Raw genomic sequence first — 16160 nt, 5'->3', positions numbered from 1 at the left:
AGGGGCCACAGTGCTGTAAAGAGCATCCATAGCAAAATCTGCCCCAGTGCCACTTTTCTCAGCTATTTGATAGTCAGCATTGATCCACTGCCAGATGCTGGGAACCTTCAGTGTGGTGCCATCAGACCGTAGTGTAAGAAATTCCACCTCCTCTCATTGCATGTGCCCTGATTCTCTGACATAGGCACTGCCTCTCCAGGCAGAAAGCACAGAAAGGAAAGTACAGTTTTGATGACTAGGAAGCAGTGCTCTGCACAGCACCGTGGTGCTGAGCATCCATGCACCCACTGAAGGGCTTCTGTCTCATCTACCTCTGTAAAGAATGTCACCAGCATCTGCTCTCCAGGAGGTAAAACTTGCTTTGATAAGAGCAATGTGGCAAACCTTGTCTAGCTTGTCAATCGACCAGCTAGTCAATACCAGACCTTAAAGCCTTTACAAGCTCTGTATTATTAGGATATTTCAACCTCTACATACAGTGGAATAATAGCAATTTACTACAATAGTTGTTTAAGAGATCACACTGAGAAATAATGCTACTCTATCCCTAGGAAACCTTTTCTCTATTTTTTTAGCTTGTCACGGCACCAGCTAATTACAGCTTTGATGTGCACTGGCCTAGGTCCAAATAACTGAAATCCCACAGGATCTATGTACTGTCATTTTTCAGAAGCTTGAGTTAGAGAAGCAAAAATGTCTGCATGTCTGCATCTTCTTCAAACTGGTTTCAGAATCTAAAGCTTAAGGGAAAACCATGATTATACTCTCTTTCAGTGTCCATGCATAAGATCTTGTGCAGAAAATATTTAATATATGTGATAATTGTGATTAAGAGCAGAACTTTAGTAAAGCACTTTCAGTACCTTGCTAATTTCTCTTTGTATATTTTATACGAACGAGGAAAGGTGGAAAGGAGGAGATTAGATTCTCATAAAATTGCATGGTTAATTAAATTGCCTCCTTGGCAAAGAACGAGCCTTATTTAACATTTTTCATGATTACCTTTCTGAAATTGATTAGAAATGTGCTTTAGTCAACTAAGCTATCTCATTCTTAAAAACCTTCAGATGTCTAGAAGAGGCATTTTATATAAGCTTGTTAAGAAACTGATTGATATTCAAAATAAATCAACTTCTAGAGATTCAACTGTTTAACAAAGGGTGCATTTATGTCACATAAACTTCAAACACAGGTGCCTGAATTGTTTTGTGTATTTAGTTCAATGATAGTGTTTGAGACTCAGCAAACCACTGACTCAGTAATACCTTTCACTTTTTACTGTTGCATATTCTGTTGCTGTAACAATTGTTTACCATTATGACTGATTGTGCATAGAATCATTAAGGTTGGAAAAGATATCTAACATCATCTACTCCAACTGCCATCGCATCCCCACCATGCCCACTAACCATGTCCCTCAGTACCACATATACACGCTTCTTGAACACCTCCAGGGACGGTGTCTCCACCACCTCTCTGGGCAGCCTGTTCCAATGCATGACCACTCTTTCAGAGAATTTTGTCCTAATATCCAACCTGAACCTCCCCTGGTGAAACTTAGGGCCGTTACTTCTTGTAATCTTCCCTTTCAGATTGATGAAATGCGTGTTCCTGATTCACTCTCTTAGCCTGCCTGAATGCCTCACTGCAATAGTCAAAAGTTAGCTGAGTCTTCATTTCTTGATAGCCTCCTTGGGCTTGCTGCGGGTAAATGCAGGGTACCAGCCATACCGTGGGAATGGCTGAGACAAACCATCAGCATGCAGCAATGCAGTTCAAATTGGGTGAGGTATAAGGGCTGCCCTGCTGCAAAGTTTAAGCTGCTGTGTTCCCATGGGTAAACTACTCAGTCTTTAAGCCTTTGAAAACCTCTTTCCACAGCAGCAGAGAAGGGCTGGAGCTTAGCAGCTTAATATGCCAAGGACTCCATTTGGAGTCTAATGGACTGCTCTTGGGGAAGAATTGGGTTTGCAGGGAGATAAGTTGTCTCACTTTGCCCCACTTTGAAACACTTTCATTTTCTGCAAGAACCTGGAAAGAGATGAAGAACTGAAGGAAGAGTACACATATAGCAAGGACAGTCTCATGTTGAAGTGCATTAACCCTCAAGAAAGTTAGAATCTCTGCTCCACGGTTGCCATGACTTTACCTGGAAATTCAGACCACAGCCAGAGTGATACAGAGACTGCAATATTTCTGGGGCAGCTTAACTGAAATTTGACCCAGTACTCACTACAGAAGCAAGAAGAATAACCATGATGGTACCTTTCAGAGTTTTCTCATGAGGACAAAGGGCAAAGGAAATAAAAACATTACCCCATTTGCAGAATGAACAATTCAGGTTTTGGTGTCAGAAGAATACCTGACATCTCCCACCTCCAGTGTCAACACAATGCATTTCAGGGACATCTTGTGTGAAATGTTTTCTACAGAAAATTAAAAAAAGGAGTTAGTACAAAACAATGGTGGTGTTTATTGGTAGTAGTGCTCAAGAAAAAGGAACAAACAAAACAAAACGAAGCTTCACTGCTCTTTGAGCTAAGAAGGTAGAAGCAGATATTTGATTACTTCAAACAGATTAGGGGTGGATTGTGTCCCTGGATTATCATCTCCATAGGAACAGAGATGAAATGGCAAAAAAAAAAAAGAGAAAAAAAGAAAGTAAGTGGACACATAACCAATTAAGAACATACAAGGCAAATATGAGAGGCCAGATGTTGCTGATAGTGTAGAACAGTGTCCCTGTTTGAAAACTTACCGCTTCAGGATTGAAAAGATTTTCCCTTAAATGGAAAAAAAAATCAGCCTTGAACCTGATGTATTTCAGCTTTTATAGTTCATCAGGAAATGGCAGTTTTAGGTCATCCAACAGAGCTAGCAAGTAGTAAATGAGTAAGCAGTTTGAAAAGAATCAAAGAATATACTGAAGGCAAATCTTTCCAAGAATACTCAGCAGTAATATTGCTTATTGCTTTGCAGTAAATCTCAGTGCAGCCACTCAGCTGTCCTCCTCAACATATCACTGCTCTAAAGTAATTACATCACTAAATGAGCTTTTGAATAAAAAGAGAAAGGTTTACTGGAGATGACAGAGAAAGTGGAAAATTCACTGGTGACTTTTGTATATCTTGTTTGAATTCACTTGAAACAAATCCTGGCTCCATTTGTTGGTGGTGCGTTTTTTGTGTTTGGGTTTTTTTTTTTAATTATTATTTATTTATTTTGCTTTCTTTCCCCCTTAAAAGCTTATTGCAAAGTGATTACTGCAATATGGCAGTTCTGAATAACCCATCTGGATTGATTTGGTTCTGTGGGCTTTCCCAAAACTATTCATTTCACTTTGCCACAGTTGTAATGTGCATATGCCTTGCTGAAAAAAATTTGTCATTACCATTTTCAGTGAGGTACCCAGAATGATCCTAACCTTGAATTTCTGTGTGGTAATACTGTGCTTGTATGTCCATCATTAAATATGGTGAGCTAGGTTAGAGTTCCTGTTCTTTTATGTGGATTAACTATCATTTATCAGCCCTAAATACCATCAGTCTTCTAGCACTGTGAATTTCCTGCATCTCTACATAGCAGCTTTAGACTTAACTATCCCAAATAATTGCATATCCTCTGCACATTTTTTTCCTTCACTATTTACCTCTTTTCCTTTATCCTTTACAAATATGCTGAGCATGACATGTCCAACCACATATCCCTTGAGACTTTCAGTTAACTGTTGCAGTATTCATTTGCTAATAAATGTGGTTACAGCAGGATAGAGACAAAGATTATTTTTCTTGAAAGAGGGAAAACTTTTGCAGCATTTGCTGAAGACCCCTTTTTAAAAGTCCAAATACATTTTGTGTCATAATACTGTAGTTGGATGTCCACCATTAAACACAGAGAAACAGATTAGATTGGTTTTGCCTTACTAACAAACTGATACTTTCAAAGAACACATCATTTCACAAGATGTATGAAATTTCACCTTTGGCTATCTGTAATTTCAACCATAATATTAATTTCAGTCTTTATTACAGTTCTTCACCAATCTGGTTGTTGCCAGTCCACCATAACCCATTTGTTCTTCCCATGATGAACCGAGTCACCCTCTGTGACACTTGCACTGTACTCTTCTCTATTTCTCTGATTCTCAGGCTGGGTCAAGTAGTAGATTATTTGACAAGTAGTTCAGTGAGTCCACAAATCTGAAAACCTTTTGAAAAATAGCATCTCTCAGAGGTTTGTTTTCAGTTTATTGTTGACAGTTCCAGTTGACACAATTCTCTGCCATCCTCTTCTCCTCTCTTATGTATTAGTGATAACTTCCCCACCTTCCTGGGGATATGTGAGGATAAAAGGTTTCCTCGTTTTCTATACATTCATTGCCTGTTCATCTTAGTTAAGCTTCTCAGTATATTTGAATTTTTTATTATTAGCATTTATGTCTTTCTGTTATGTCTTTACCAAGTTGGCCCTTGTATCTTTTCTTTCACAATTGATATTTGATATTACAATACAATATCACAATTGATATTTGATATTACAATACAAAATCACAATTGATATTTGCTACAACCCATTATCATATCCTCAAATGAATATTGCTTCTGCTTTTAAGAGTGTGGATTTTTTCACTTCTAACAATCTCCTTTAAACTTCTGTTCAGTGATGGTAGCTTTGTGGTGTGGGAATAGAACTCTTAGGGCCTAAGTTTCTAGGATAATAAGTTTAAGAAGCATTTTATCTCATTATCTGCTCCTTTTAAATGTCTCTATAACAAGCTTCTTCATTTTAGAGTAACTTTTCCTTTTCAGTGTTAGTGCTCAGAGCTACCAGCTGCTTGTCCTCTGCTCTGTTGACAGTTTGCCCACAGAGCAGGCATGAATGTGTGACTTCATCTTGAAATTACATTCACCCGGGGTATATGAGGTGTCTGATATCTCCCAGTGCTGCTCTCCATTTTTTGCCCTGATTTGCACCCTTCCAAAATGATTTTTAGCTCAGCTTTCCAGACCTCACTCCCACTGACAAGGCTGTAGGAGGAAGGCAAACTGCACCAGGAAATGTTCATCTTACTAAGTTCTCTACAAATCATCTCCACGAAGTGAGACAAGCTTGAAGGGCTGCAGATTGGAGGGCAGATGACCCAAGTATCCAGCGACTTTATCTTTCTTGACACTGCCAGAAAAGACCTTCTCTCCCCTGTGCTTCCCATGCACATCATCGCTGCTGCACTCACCTGATGCTCTATTGTAGCCTCAAAGACTCTTGCAGGAAAAAGCTACTCAGTTCATGTAGTTCGAATCAATTCAGGGGAGAAGATGTTTAATAATGTAAGGACACACAATTAACTGATAATCAATGGATTATCCATTCAGGACTAATGCATACCACACTCTACAACTAGTTGAACCCAATACATAAAAGGCAGACATCTCATCTTTTGTTTTCAGAGCTAGTTCTTTGGTAAACTCTGCAAGCTCTTAAATGACAAAAATCTGTTGTTCTTTATTGTTTGTTTTTAATTTTTTTTTCTTAGTGGTAGATAGCATTCATAAAAGTCTATGAACCCAAATGGAGACACACAAAAAGAGGATTCTCAGATTCTCTTTCACATAATTGGTCCATAACACAGAAGTTCAAGAAGACAAGTGGCTGAAAAGGTAATAAAGATTCTGTGATGTGTAAACACTTGGGTCAGTTATTATCATAAACCACAAGGTTTATGTGGTTTCTGACATGGTGCTTTATGGTAAAAATTGTTAGTAGGCTGAAAATGAACTTCACATCTCTTGCACACAGCAGCTTACTCCAAAGCTGCCTCATATTTCTCTATGCACTAAAGCAGAGAAGAACCTGTTAGGCTCTAGAGAGCCCTAACTTCTTGAAGTTAGACCACTACCTGAAGAGAATTGGCTGAAGAAGGCTGAAGGCAGCAGCAGCTAACAGTGAAAGGAAAAGAAAGTATTAAGCTAGCAAAAACAAGACACTTGAATGTCAGAACTTGTAAAACTAATTACATTAGCAAATAAGGTACGCTGTGAAGCAGGAAACAAACATATTCTTTGTAATCAAGTTTTCTCTCCACTTCTAAAAAATAATCAGTTTGATGAAATGCAAGAGGGACATTTATCTTCTTTCTTTACAAGATGCCGTGTGAACTGCTCTCTCCTGCCAATTAGTATTGATCTTATTCACTTTATGTTTCCTTTCTAACAGTGAGGTAATAGAATCTGACACATAATTTGCTGAAATAATTTTTCATTAGACTGCACCAGACCTTGTCAATATCTTGAGATGCTAGGCAGTCCATTGTAACAGTATCTAGTAGTGTTCATTTAATATCTCTATAATAATAAGTTAGTCTGCAAAATAAGTATGCCTAGGGAAGGTTTTTGGTGTTCAAATTTCTAGTAAAGTTGAGTGGCATATAGCTAGATGCAAACACAAGATGACAATTTGCTTTGACACCACGATGATATTTGGTCTGGTTTTGAATTGCTGGTTTTGGGGTGTTTTTGTTGTTGTTGTTGGCTAGCTGCCAACATTCACTTTTTGACCTGTGTGCTTCTGCATTTTCCTTTTTTTTGACTCACAAGGGTTGTAATTCCAACACATTAAAAATAAATCACATTGAATAATTGGTTTGATCTTCCAGATCTTCCAAGCTGAAGATTAATGCAGAGGTGAACAATGCCTTTTTTCTTCTCCTTTTTCAAAGATTTCACTTATACTTTGTCCTTCTTTGCACACTTGTCTTCCTCTAGTTCTGCCTTTTGTTTTCTAATCAGTATGTAAGCCCTCCATAGACAGAAATTCTCCTTTCTTAGAACAGGACAGTGTCTCAGCCACGCTGTAGAACTGGAAATCAAATAGTGGAAAACAATATTCTTCATATGAAGCCAAGCTGGTTTTTGGAGAATAGGTATGACAGTCAACTTCTAACTTCACTTTGCTTGGTGAGAATGGTTTGTGCATTTCAAGAAGCACCACAGAGAAAAACTTTTAAAGTCCTCCAGGACCAGCATGATCTCTCAGAATTAGAAAAATGTAAAGCAATTCAAGAATTCCTTTGAATTATTCACATGGGACAATACCTTGGTGTGCTGAAGCAGACTGAATGACTAAACACAGCCATGAGTAAGTTATGCTTTCTCTATCACTATAAAAAAACATGGAAATTCCTCTCTGCAGATGGGAGCCTTGTATCATCATGTTCTCCAGGTGTACAGCAAAAAGTCTGAGAATATCATCCCTGGAATCAGTAAAGTGCACTGACTGTTGGTCAGTGAGGAGAAATTATCACTGCTGAGCAATCTGATTCTGGACATTGGAGTTTGCATGGTGCAAAGCCATCAGAGCCTCAAATACTCTCACCACTTTCCTTGAGTATATCTGGGGCAAGGGAAACAAGTTGGAATAGAATCATAGAATGGCCTGGGTTGAAAACAACCTCAAAGATATCTAATTTCAACCCCCTGCCACGGGCAGGGTCATCAACCACTAGACCAGGATGCCGAGAGACACATCCAGCCTGAATAACTCAGGTAGGACTGATCCTGCTTAACTCTGTGTGTCTGCAATGGAAGCATCTTCATGTGAGGCAGGAAATGAAGCTTTGCATTTCAGTCAGTTGCAGTTGTAGTGGGCACAATTCATCTGATCTCATTAGTATGTGTTTTTGAATGATGAGAGCTGTTTGCTTCCTGGCTCCTACTGGCCTTCTTACCCACATCTACAGTGACTACAATGGAAGTCTAAACAGACTTAGAGCATGTAGACATAGATGTATGCAGATACTTATAAGTATGGATACCCATAATCAGTAGTGTAAATGCCACATTGTGTCTTTGTATCTGCCTGAAAAAATAATAAGTTTACTTTTAGCTTAATTTTGAACCTACTAGAAAAATGACAGTTCTGTTATTCTGTTCCATTATCCCAAATTAGTTGAAGACACACAAAAAACTAAACTCAGTGGAATGATGGAAAGGTCTTCTGCATTTTTCGGGTAGAAATATAGTAAAGATCTCTGAACACAGAGGTTCATAGAAAGGTGCAGCAGATGTGATAGAAGTAAAAGGTATTTTTAGAATTTGACTGAGGGATCTCAGCTTAAGACTTTTTCCCACTGACTTCATTTGGCAGTTATAAGGGCCTTCAACGTGGTGCATCACAAGTTCTCAACACTGTAGTCTTTCATGATAAATGAAAGACAATAAATAAATAAATAAATGAAACGAAATGGAAAGATCATACAAATTTACAATATAGTGAGATTAAGTAACAGTCCTCTAGAAGTTCCATGGTTTCCTCGTTGCAAATCTGAAACAGATCTGAAGTTATGTCGCACAGATTTATGCCCAGAAGGTAGACCTTTATTTCTCTGGACATGATCTGCTCCTGATGTGATACAGACGCTGTGTTTTCACAAGGCCAGTTAACATAAATGCATAAATAATTAAATTAAGTATCAGCAGTCAAGCAACTACGTGCATATAGTTGTACTTATGAAATGTGCTGCTCAAGATTTCCCCAAAAAATCAAGATCATATTCAGAGAAGGGCAACAATGCTGATGAGGGGTCTGGAGCACAAGTCTTATGAGGAGTGGCTGAGGGAACTAGGATTGTTTAGGCTGGAGAAGCGGAGTTTGAGGTGACTTTATAGCCCTCAAAACCTCCTCAGGTTTTTACAAAAACCTCCTCAGGAAGGAGTTGGGGCAAGCTGTGTAACTAACAATAGGACTAGAGGGAATGGCCTCAAGTTGCACCAGGGACGGTTCAGATTGGATATTAGGAAAAATTTTTCTCCAAAAGAGTGGTCAGGTCCTGGAATGAGCTGCCCAGGGAGGTGCTTGAGTCACTGTCCCCAGAGGGTGTTGAAGACTTGGAGGTGTTCAAGAAATGTTTAGATGTTGTACTAAGGGACAATGTTTAGTGGGGAAATATTGGAGGCAGGTAGCTGGTTGGACTGGATGATTTTGGAGGTCTTTCCCAACCTCGGTAATTCTATGATTCTGTGATCAAGACCAACATAAAAACTGGCTCAATAAATTGGCACTGAAACACAAATGTATACCTAAGTTTCCAAGCAAAAATGAAGAAGCTCATTTTCCATTCCAATTGTAACCAAAGGACAATTACAGACCACATAAAGCCAATTATAACCTCACAAAAGCATAAGAAAATATGAAAGCAGAAAGCCATTAGGGGAATCTTCCGAATAGGAAATATTAGACATACAGAAAAAAAAAACCCTCTAAACATAGGCTTCTACTGGAATTTGTGTATATGAAGAGAGAAATCTATCTCTAGAGAAGGGTGGAGGGCTAAAAATGCAAAGGGTACTGTTCTCCACTCCATTCCCTATTTCATTCTTACTGAAAACCTCTATAAAACTAAGCTACTTCCACGATAGCAAAGAAAACGGTCTAACCATTCTCACCCAAAGCTATTTTGTCCCCCTGAAGTCATACTAATACTTTAAAAAGTCAGTGCAAAATAAAGAAGTTAAACTGACTTCTGCTAGGGGAATTCATGCAGCATGTGGCTCAAGAATAACCTTCCGGGTAAACTATTTGCTCTTTAGGGTATTGAACTGCACTTGCATCGTTCTTTAATCAGAATTCACGCCACTGCCAAAAGTCATAAGCTTTATCTTTAATTTATTACAACAATAACAATTTCCTTTGGCTCCAGAAATAGATTACTGGAGTGTTTCAACAGGCATGTGCACAGCCTTAATGACCCTAAATGACCGGTCTTAACTGGTCCAACTGGTCCTTAGAACTGATGAGGAAACAGGCAAGCAAGCAAAATACCTAAGGTGAGTATCTCCTTAAAAAAATCAATACAGACACCCTCACAGTAGCAACAGCCACTTTTCAAATAGCAAAGCTTCAGACATTAGGATGGACCTCAAAAAAAAAAAAAAAAAAAAAAAAAAAAAAAAAAAATTAAAAATCAAAATCAACGCTTTGGACAAATGTAACCCAAACAACACAGCCACTTACTGGCAGCTTTCCTTTGACTACAAGAAATTATATCCTTTGTGGGAAACATTATAATCTCTAGGCAGACCAGAAAAAAGAAACTACAGCAATATTTCTGATTTTGTTGAATACATTAAGACGAAGTTTTCAGTAAGCTAGCTTTCAATCAGAGACATTCAACTGAAAGGCATAATTTGGGTGCATACCGTCCAAGAATGAAAGCAAAGGGAAAATTAATGTAATGTACTTTAACTACACATGATTGTAAGATGTGAAACCTAAGTGTTCCATCCATTTCAATGGGAGTGGGAACAATTCATTTAAAAATAAATACAAAACTGAAGATTGTCAGAATCTTTTGTTGAAATGATTTGGCTGCAAAAACATGGATTTATTACTGCAACAAAAACTCCTAATGAATTGTACCCAAAAAAGTGTTTCTAGATGCAATTTCTAGAAATTTTGCCTGAGAGCAGAAGAAAAGACAAGCCTGTGAGCGCATAAACTAACCCTGCTTCAGGTTCTCATTAAAATGAAACTGCTTATTCAAACTATATAAACTGAAATGAATTGAAGTTATTTAAAACACTTTAACAAGACTTAAAGCCTTTGCTGTATTTGTTAATCTTGTATAATCTATGCTTTTTTTTTTTTTAATGCTTTAGTAACATTTTTGTTGAACTTTTGAAGATACCTAGGAACTACTAAAACAAGCCAAGAGAAATAAAACTGGAATTGGACCTCAGTTCTCATGGTTATCGCAAAGCATGTGCTGAAGTGGTTATTCTGAAGGTAAGAGTGAGGAGTCAGGTCTCCCAGGAAACACAGGCAAGAGTAATTTATACAGGTATTGAATTAACACATACATGTCAGTGTAAAGAAGTTGCATAAGGACATGGGAGGATGCCCAAGAAAATAAATTTCAGTACAGTCAACCAGTTAAAAGGGAAAGCAAAGATGTCACCATATGAAGAAAAGGGAGATAAAAGAGTTGTTGCGTCAGGACATCTGCTCTTTGATCATAAATTGAGAGATAATAGAGTGTATTCTTCTGAAAACATGTGACTTGAGTAATAGATTTCCAGTTTCACCATCAATATCATTTTCCCATGTATAGAACAAAGTAAATATATTCTTGCAATGTTCAGCAAAAGAATGATCCAGTCAGAAGTTGGTGTTGGTTTCCCCTTTTTTTCTGTTTCTTTTGTGGGTCCTATTTTTACTTTTTTAAAACACATTGAAAGGTTCATGCTCTTTTGCAAAACAGAATCCTGCTTGCAAATTTTTCACAGACACACTCCTTCATTCTTTCTGAATGAAATATCACAGAATTGAGTTGGAAGAGACCCTTAAAGGCCATCTAGTCCAACTTCCCTGCACTGAACAGGAACACCTACAGCTAGATCAGGGTGCTCAGAGCCTTATCTAGCCTCACCTTCAATATCACCATAGAATATCACAATTTCTAACATCAAAGTCACATCTAAATATATTTTTATCATTAATGTTCAACAGTTTTATCCAGTAGTTTTACTCTCTTGTGAGACAACATCTCAAGGCAGTCTGAGTTATGAAGAAATAGCCACCTACACCTACAGTATGTGCAAAGCCAGACGTGCACTCACAGAGCTTCCTGGCTCAATGGAAAGTAGCATTAAAAGAGCAGTTACCATGGCTTTTGTTAGGTAGTGTTTTCTGGTCTTGAGAATAAAGCTATGAGCGCTAGATTTGATGTAACACGCAGCGGTTTCAGCAGCTTGCTGTGTGTCAGCAGGAAAACTGCATCTGTAGATTCTCTCTCAGCTGCTGCTTACAAGTTTAAGAACAGCAGTAACCTACTGATGATGCTTTCGAGCTCCTTTAATAATCAGATTTTGTAATAAATTCACAGATCATCATGCAGCTCCTGGTTTTTTGAAAGTTACTGCTTCCTTAGCCTCATTGCTAGTTCCCAGTCTCTGTGCAAAACCCGTGCCCTGGTGGGTTACATAGGACCTATATTTTTCCTGTGCTGTGACTGATGTTTGCTAGAGCGGTACGTTTCAGTAAGCTGAGTAAGTGTATTCTTGAAATGCACCGCATCAGTCATAAGGTATTTTGTTACTAGGGCAGAATGTTATACGGGTGATTATGGAATCAATTTCAACCAAGGGGAGAAAGTTCAGGCTGAAAAAAACCCAAACTGTAGCATTTCCCATGACTTCCCAAACTAAGCCAACACAGCTTTTTCCTTATACTTCAAATATAAAAGAAAAACATAGATATTCCATTTTTTTTAAAATTCAGTTTTGTAAGTTTGTTTGACAAAAGAAAGCATTGTTTAATTCATGTGAGATATTACAGTCATGGACTGTGGATTAACTGAATATGTATCTTACAGACTATGCATTCTATTTATTTATTTGTTCGTTTTTTGCTAGGGCTCAGGTCCCTCAGATACCTGCAGCAGAACATAAAAAATAATAGAGACCATGACACTTCATCTAGTTGGGGAACAGATCCAAGCTCTGCAGCTGTCCACAGCTATTAAGCACATTGATGTAATTTGCAAAAGGCTCACATTTCTAACATTTCCACCCAACTCTATTGGCATTCCAAATTGTGGTGACTTGCAGTACCTAAAAGAAAAATGAAATTTCTAGAGCAGCACAACCACTAACACTCATAAATAGGATTTCATTAGGCTTTTTTTCTTTTTTTTTTTCCTCAATTAGTCCATTTTTTAAACCCAGGTTCTCCAAAGAGACTGTGTAATAAAGGATTAATTCACTCACTTCAAATGCCTGAGATTTGCCAAGCTATGAATTAATGATAGCCAGTCTTTTATGTCAAATCACTCTCACTGCTTTCTCTCACCCAGGAAAGTTCATGACATTTTGTTATCTATTCCAAATGAATTCACTGGATTTTAAGGACACAGGTTCAGCTGTGGACATTTTTGGACCCTGTGATGCCTTTCTCAGCAAACCAATAGAGAGGCTGATGGTATTAATTTGTTTGTGTCTGTCTTCAGGGCTGTCCGTGTTGTTACTGTGTCCTAGTAGGAGCGTTTCCAGTTGTCTTCAATGAGCTCAGGACCAAGTAATTAAGAATGCAATAACATTGCAGAAAGGCATGTGGCTTTGTATAAAAGGGATACAAGCTGTGTGTTGTTAAAGGCCGTAAAATGGAGCAAGGACACAATCAAGGAAAAACCAGAATCCTCAATCAACCAGGGCTGAATTTCAAGAACCAGTCTTTCCAATGGGAGTAAGAAATGGGACTAGTTCTTATTCTGGTCATAGAATCGTATAATTGTTTGAGTTGGAAGGGACCCTTACAGGTCTTCTAGTCCAACCTCCCTGCAATGAACAGGGTCACCTACAGCTAGATCAGGTTGTTTAGAGCTCCATTGTAGCTGACCTTGAATTTTTTCCAGGGATGGGTCAAAGACAGTCTGACAGAAGGGAAAAAAAACAAACAAACAAACAAAAAAAAACACTTCTGAGTCTTTTCCTCTAGAAAAAATCAAGATTGAATAACCAGACCAAAAAATGAGTTGGACACAATAAATTGCAGACTGTAACCCTAATCCTCTCCCTTCAACGAAAACACCTGCTCAGATAGCACAGTCTTGCTGTACACTTTCTCTTTTTCAATTTAGAATGGCTGTGATGCCTGGACTTATGCCTCAATGCACATTCTGTTCTGAGCATCTTACTGCAAACTCCCTTGAAAGCACTGCTGGTAACCATAAGGTTGGTGTCAACAGTTTCATAGAGAAGGACTTCTGGTCAGAGTATCCACTGTTTCCTTTGGTGCCAGTGTAAAAAGTGGGCATAGGCCTGGCAACAAAGGCTCTAAGGGTCACAAGAGTCTTGCTCAGTCAGAGATTTCTATCACCTCTTCTCCCAGGTAACTAGTCAAAGGACAAAGGTGATGGCCTTAAGTAGTGCCAGGAGAGGTTCAGGTTGGATATTAGGATAAATTTCTTCTCAGAAAGAGTGGTCGTGCACTGGAACAGGTTGCCCAGGGAGGTGGTGAAGTCACCATCCTGGAGGTGTTCAAGAAAAGTGGAGATGTGGCACTGAGGGACGTGGTTAGTAGGCATAGTAGGGATGGATTGACGGTTGGACTAGATGACGTTAGTGACCTTTTCCAACCTTAATGATTCGATGATTTTAAGTAGTATGTGGTACACCAGAGGCACGGAAACTACCACTACACAGGCCTGCCTACAGACTTTTCTGCTAAGACTAAAGATACCTAGAAATGAGGTTTGGAGTTTGAGTCCCTAAGACAGTAGAGGACTGAGCTGAACCACAGACACTAGCAGCCTTCACACTACATGGTGGTAACCCCTGCCTTCACGTTTCCTTCACCACCACTACCCTGGAAATAACCCACTGCTGCATCATCACGACTGACCTGAGGGTTCCCCTGCTCTCTTCACACCATATAAGCCACCACCTGCTACCTTAAGTGACCTGGAACTTTCTGCCTTTGAAACACCCTGCCTTTGTTACTGATATACAAGAAATCTCATCATCCCACCAGAGCCACTGCTGGTGCCTGAAAACAAAACAAAACAAAACAAAACAAGAAGAGCTGCCTTAAAACACAGTAAAACAACCCAGCAAAACAATTCAGGCTTTTTTTTCTTTTCTTTTTTTTTTTTTTTAATAGCATATTCTAAAAGAGCTGGAAGGCTGTACTCCAAGCTTATCGCTTTCCAAATACCTATTGCCTGTTCCTCATTAGTACACATTAACACAAGCTGGGGAGACAACCTGGCATTTCAAAGGACACTGAGGGATTATGAGTTGCTATGGTTTGTGAAATGTAAATTTACATTGGAGTGCACGCAGGGGACATCAGATATCTCTGTTTCCCTGCAGGGCTTTTTTGGAAATTGCACAACATCAGATCATCCAGCGGAAAATGCTTTCAGGCCTGGAGCATGAGGTGAGGAGTCAACTGAGCAACAAAGTACACTTCTGAATGACTTGATGGAGCCTGACTCACTAACAGAAAAATATTTTGTAAATTTGATATTAGATGTTTTATGGATGGCACTTTCATAGTCATATATGTGAAATGAAGGACCTGGTAGGCACTGGATTCATTATGAGTATTATGTCTGTGAAAGAAGAGCTACTTGTTGCTTAGCTTTGGTAGCTTTAGCTGAGGATTCAGCAGATGACCACAATGTGCCTTTGCATACCTGAAAAAACTTCAGATGGATTACAGAGAAAACAGAGCTCATGGTTTTATTTACAGTGTTGTTCTTGGAGCAGATTGGCAGAAGTGCTCACAGAGAAAGATCTGCAGGACATGGCTATTTTGCCTGTCCTGAATGAAAGGGTTCTGCTGGGCACTGCCTATATCATCCAGTTTGTGCAAGAGCTGAGCAAATGAAATTTTGAACAACTGTTCTTTTCCTGCAAGAATGTTGTTGCAAGAGATCCTGCTTTTAAATTCCCTATGTATATTCAGCTGAAGGATGAATCTACACAGCAAGTATTTGGTTTGGTAGGAGAGGAGTGGGTAAGCAACATCCCCCAAGTGACAATCAAGTTTATGACCAGCTGAGGGACCTGAACATCCACAAGTCTATGGGTCCTGATGAAATGCATCCCACAGTCCTGAGGAAATTAGCTGATGTTGTCACCAAGCCACTCTCAATGATATTTGAAAAGTTATGGTAATCAGGTGAAGTCCCTGGTGACTAAAAAAAAGGCAACATCGCACCTATTTTTAAGGATTCCCTCAGCAATTTAGCTGATGACATCAAGCTGTGGGGTGTGATCAACACACCAGAGGGACGGGATACCATCCAGAGGGACCTAGACAGGCTTAAGCAGTGGGCCCAGGTGGACCTCATGAGGTTCAATAAGTCCAAATGCAAGTTCTTGTACTTGGGTTGAGGAAAACCTCACTACCAATACAAGCTGGGGGATGAAAGGATGGAGTGCAGCCCTGCTGAAAAAGAAAACCTGGGGGTACTGGTGGATGTGAAGCTGGACGTGAGCCAGCAATGCGTCCTTGCAGTCTGGAAAGCCAACCATATCCTGGGCTGCATCAAAAGAAGTATGACCAACAGGGCAAGGGAGGTGATCCTGCCCTTCTGCTCTGCGCTGGTGAGGCCTCACCTGGAGTGCTGTGCTCAGATGTGGAGCACTCAGTACTGGAGA

The 16160-nt window shown here is 39.2% G+C and overlaps 1 long non-coding RNA gene across 2 annotated transcripts; it reads left to right on the top strand.

The window, feature by feature from the left end:
* Nucleotides 1-1490: 1490 nt before the first annotated feature.
* LOC121110671 lies at nucleotides 1491-15447 on the top strand. 2 transcript variants are annotated; one of them, XR_005859519.1, is made up of 4 exons: nucleotides 1491-7134; nucleotides 9695-9821; nucleotides 10678-10779; nucleotides 14865-15447. It is a non-coding gene; the product is annotated as an uncharacterized LOC121110671 (long non-coding RNA). The 2 variants fall into 2 exon arrangements; XR_005859518.1 differs by having other exon boundaries at nucleotides 10653-10779.
* The last annotated feature ends 713 nt before the right edge of the window (nucleotides 15448-16160 follow it).

The sequence above is a fragment of the Gallus gallus genome, chromosome 4 (genome assembly GCF_016699485.2).
Source record: "Gallus gallus isolate bGalGal1 chromosome 4, bGalGal1.mat.broiler.GRCg7b, whole genome shotgun sequence".
Classification (NCBI taxonomy): Eukaryota; Metazoa; Chordata; class Aves; order Galliformes; family Phasianidae; genus Gallus; species Gallus gallus.
The sequence above is the reverse complement of the archived record's forward strand: the minus strand, read 5'-3'. Positions and strand labels throughout refer to the sequence as shown.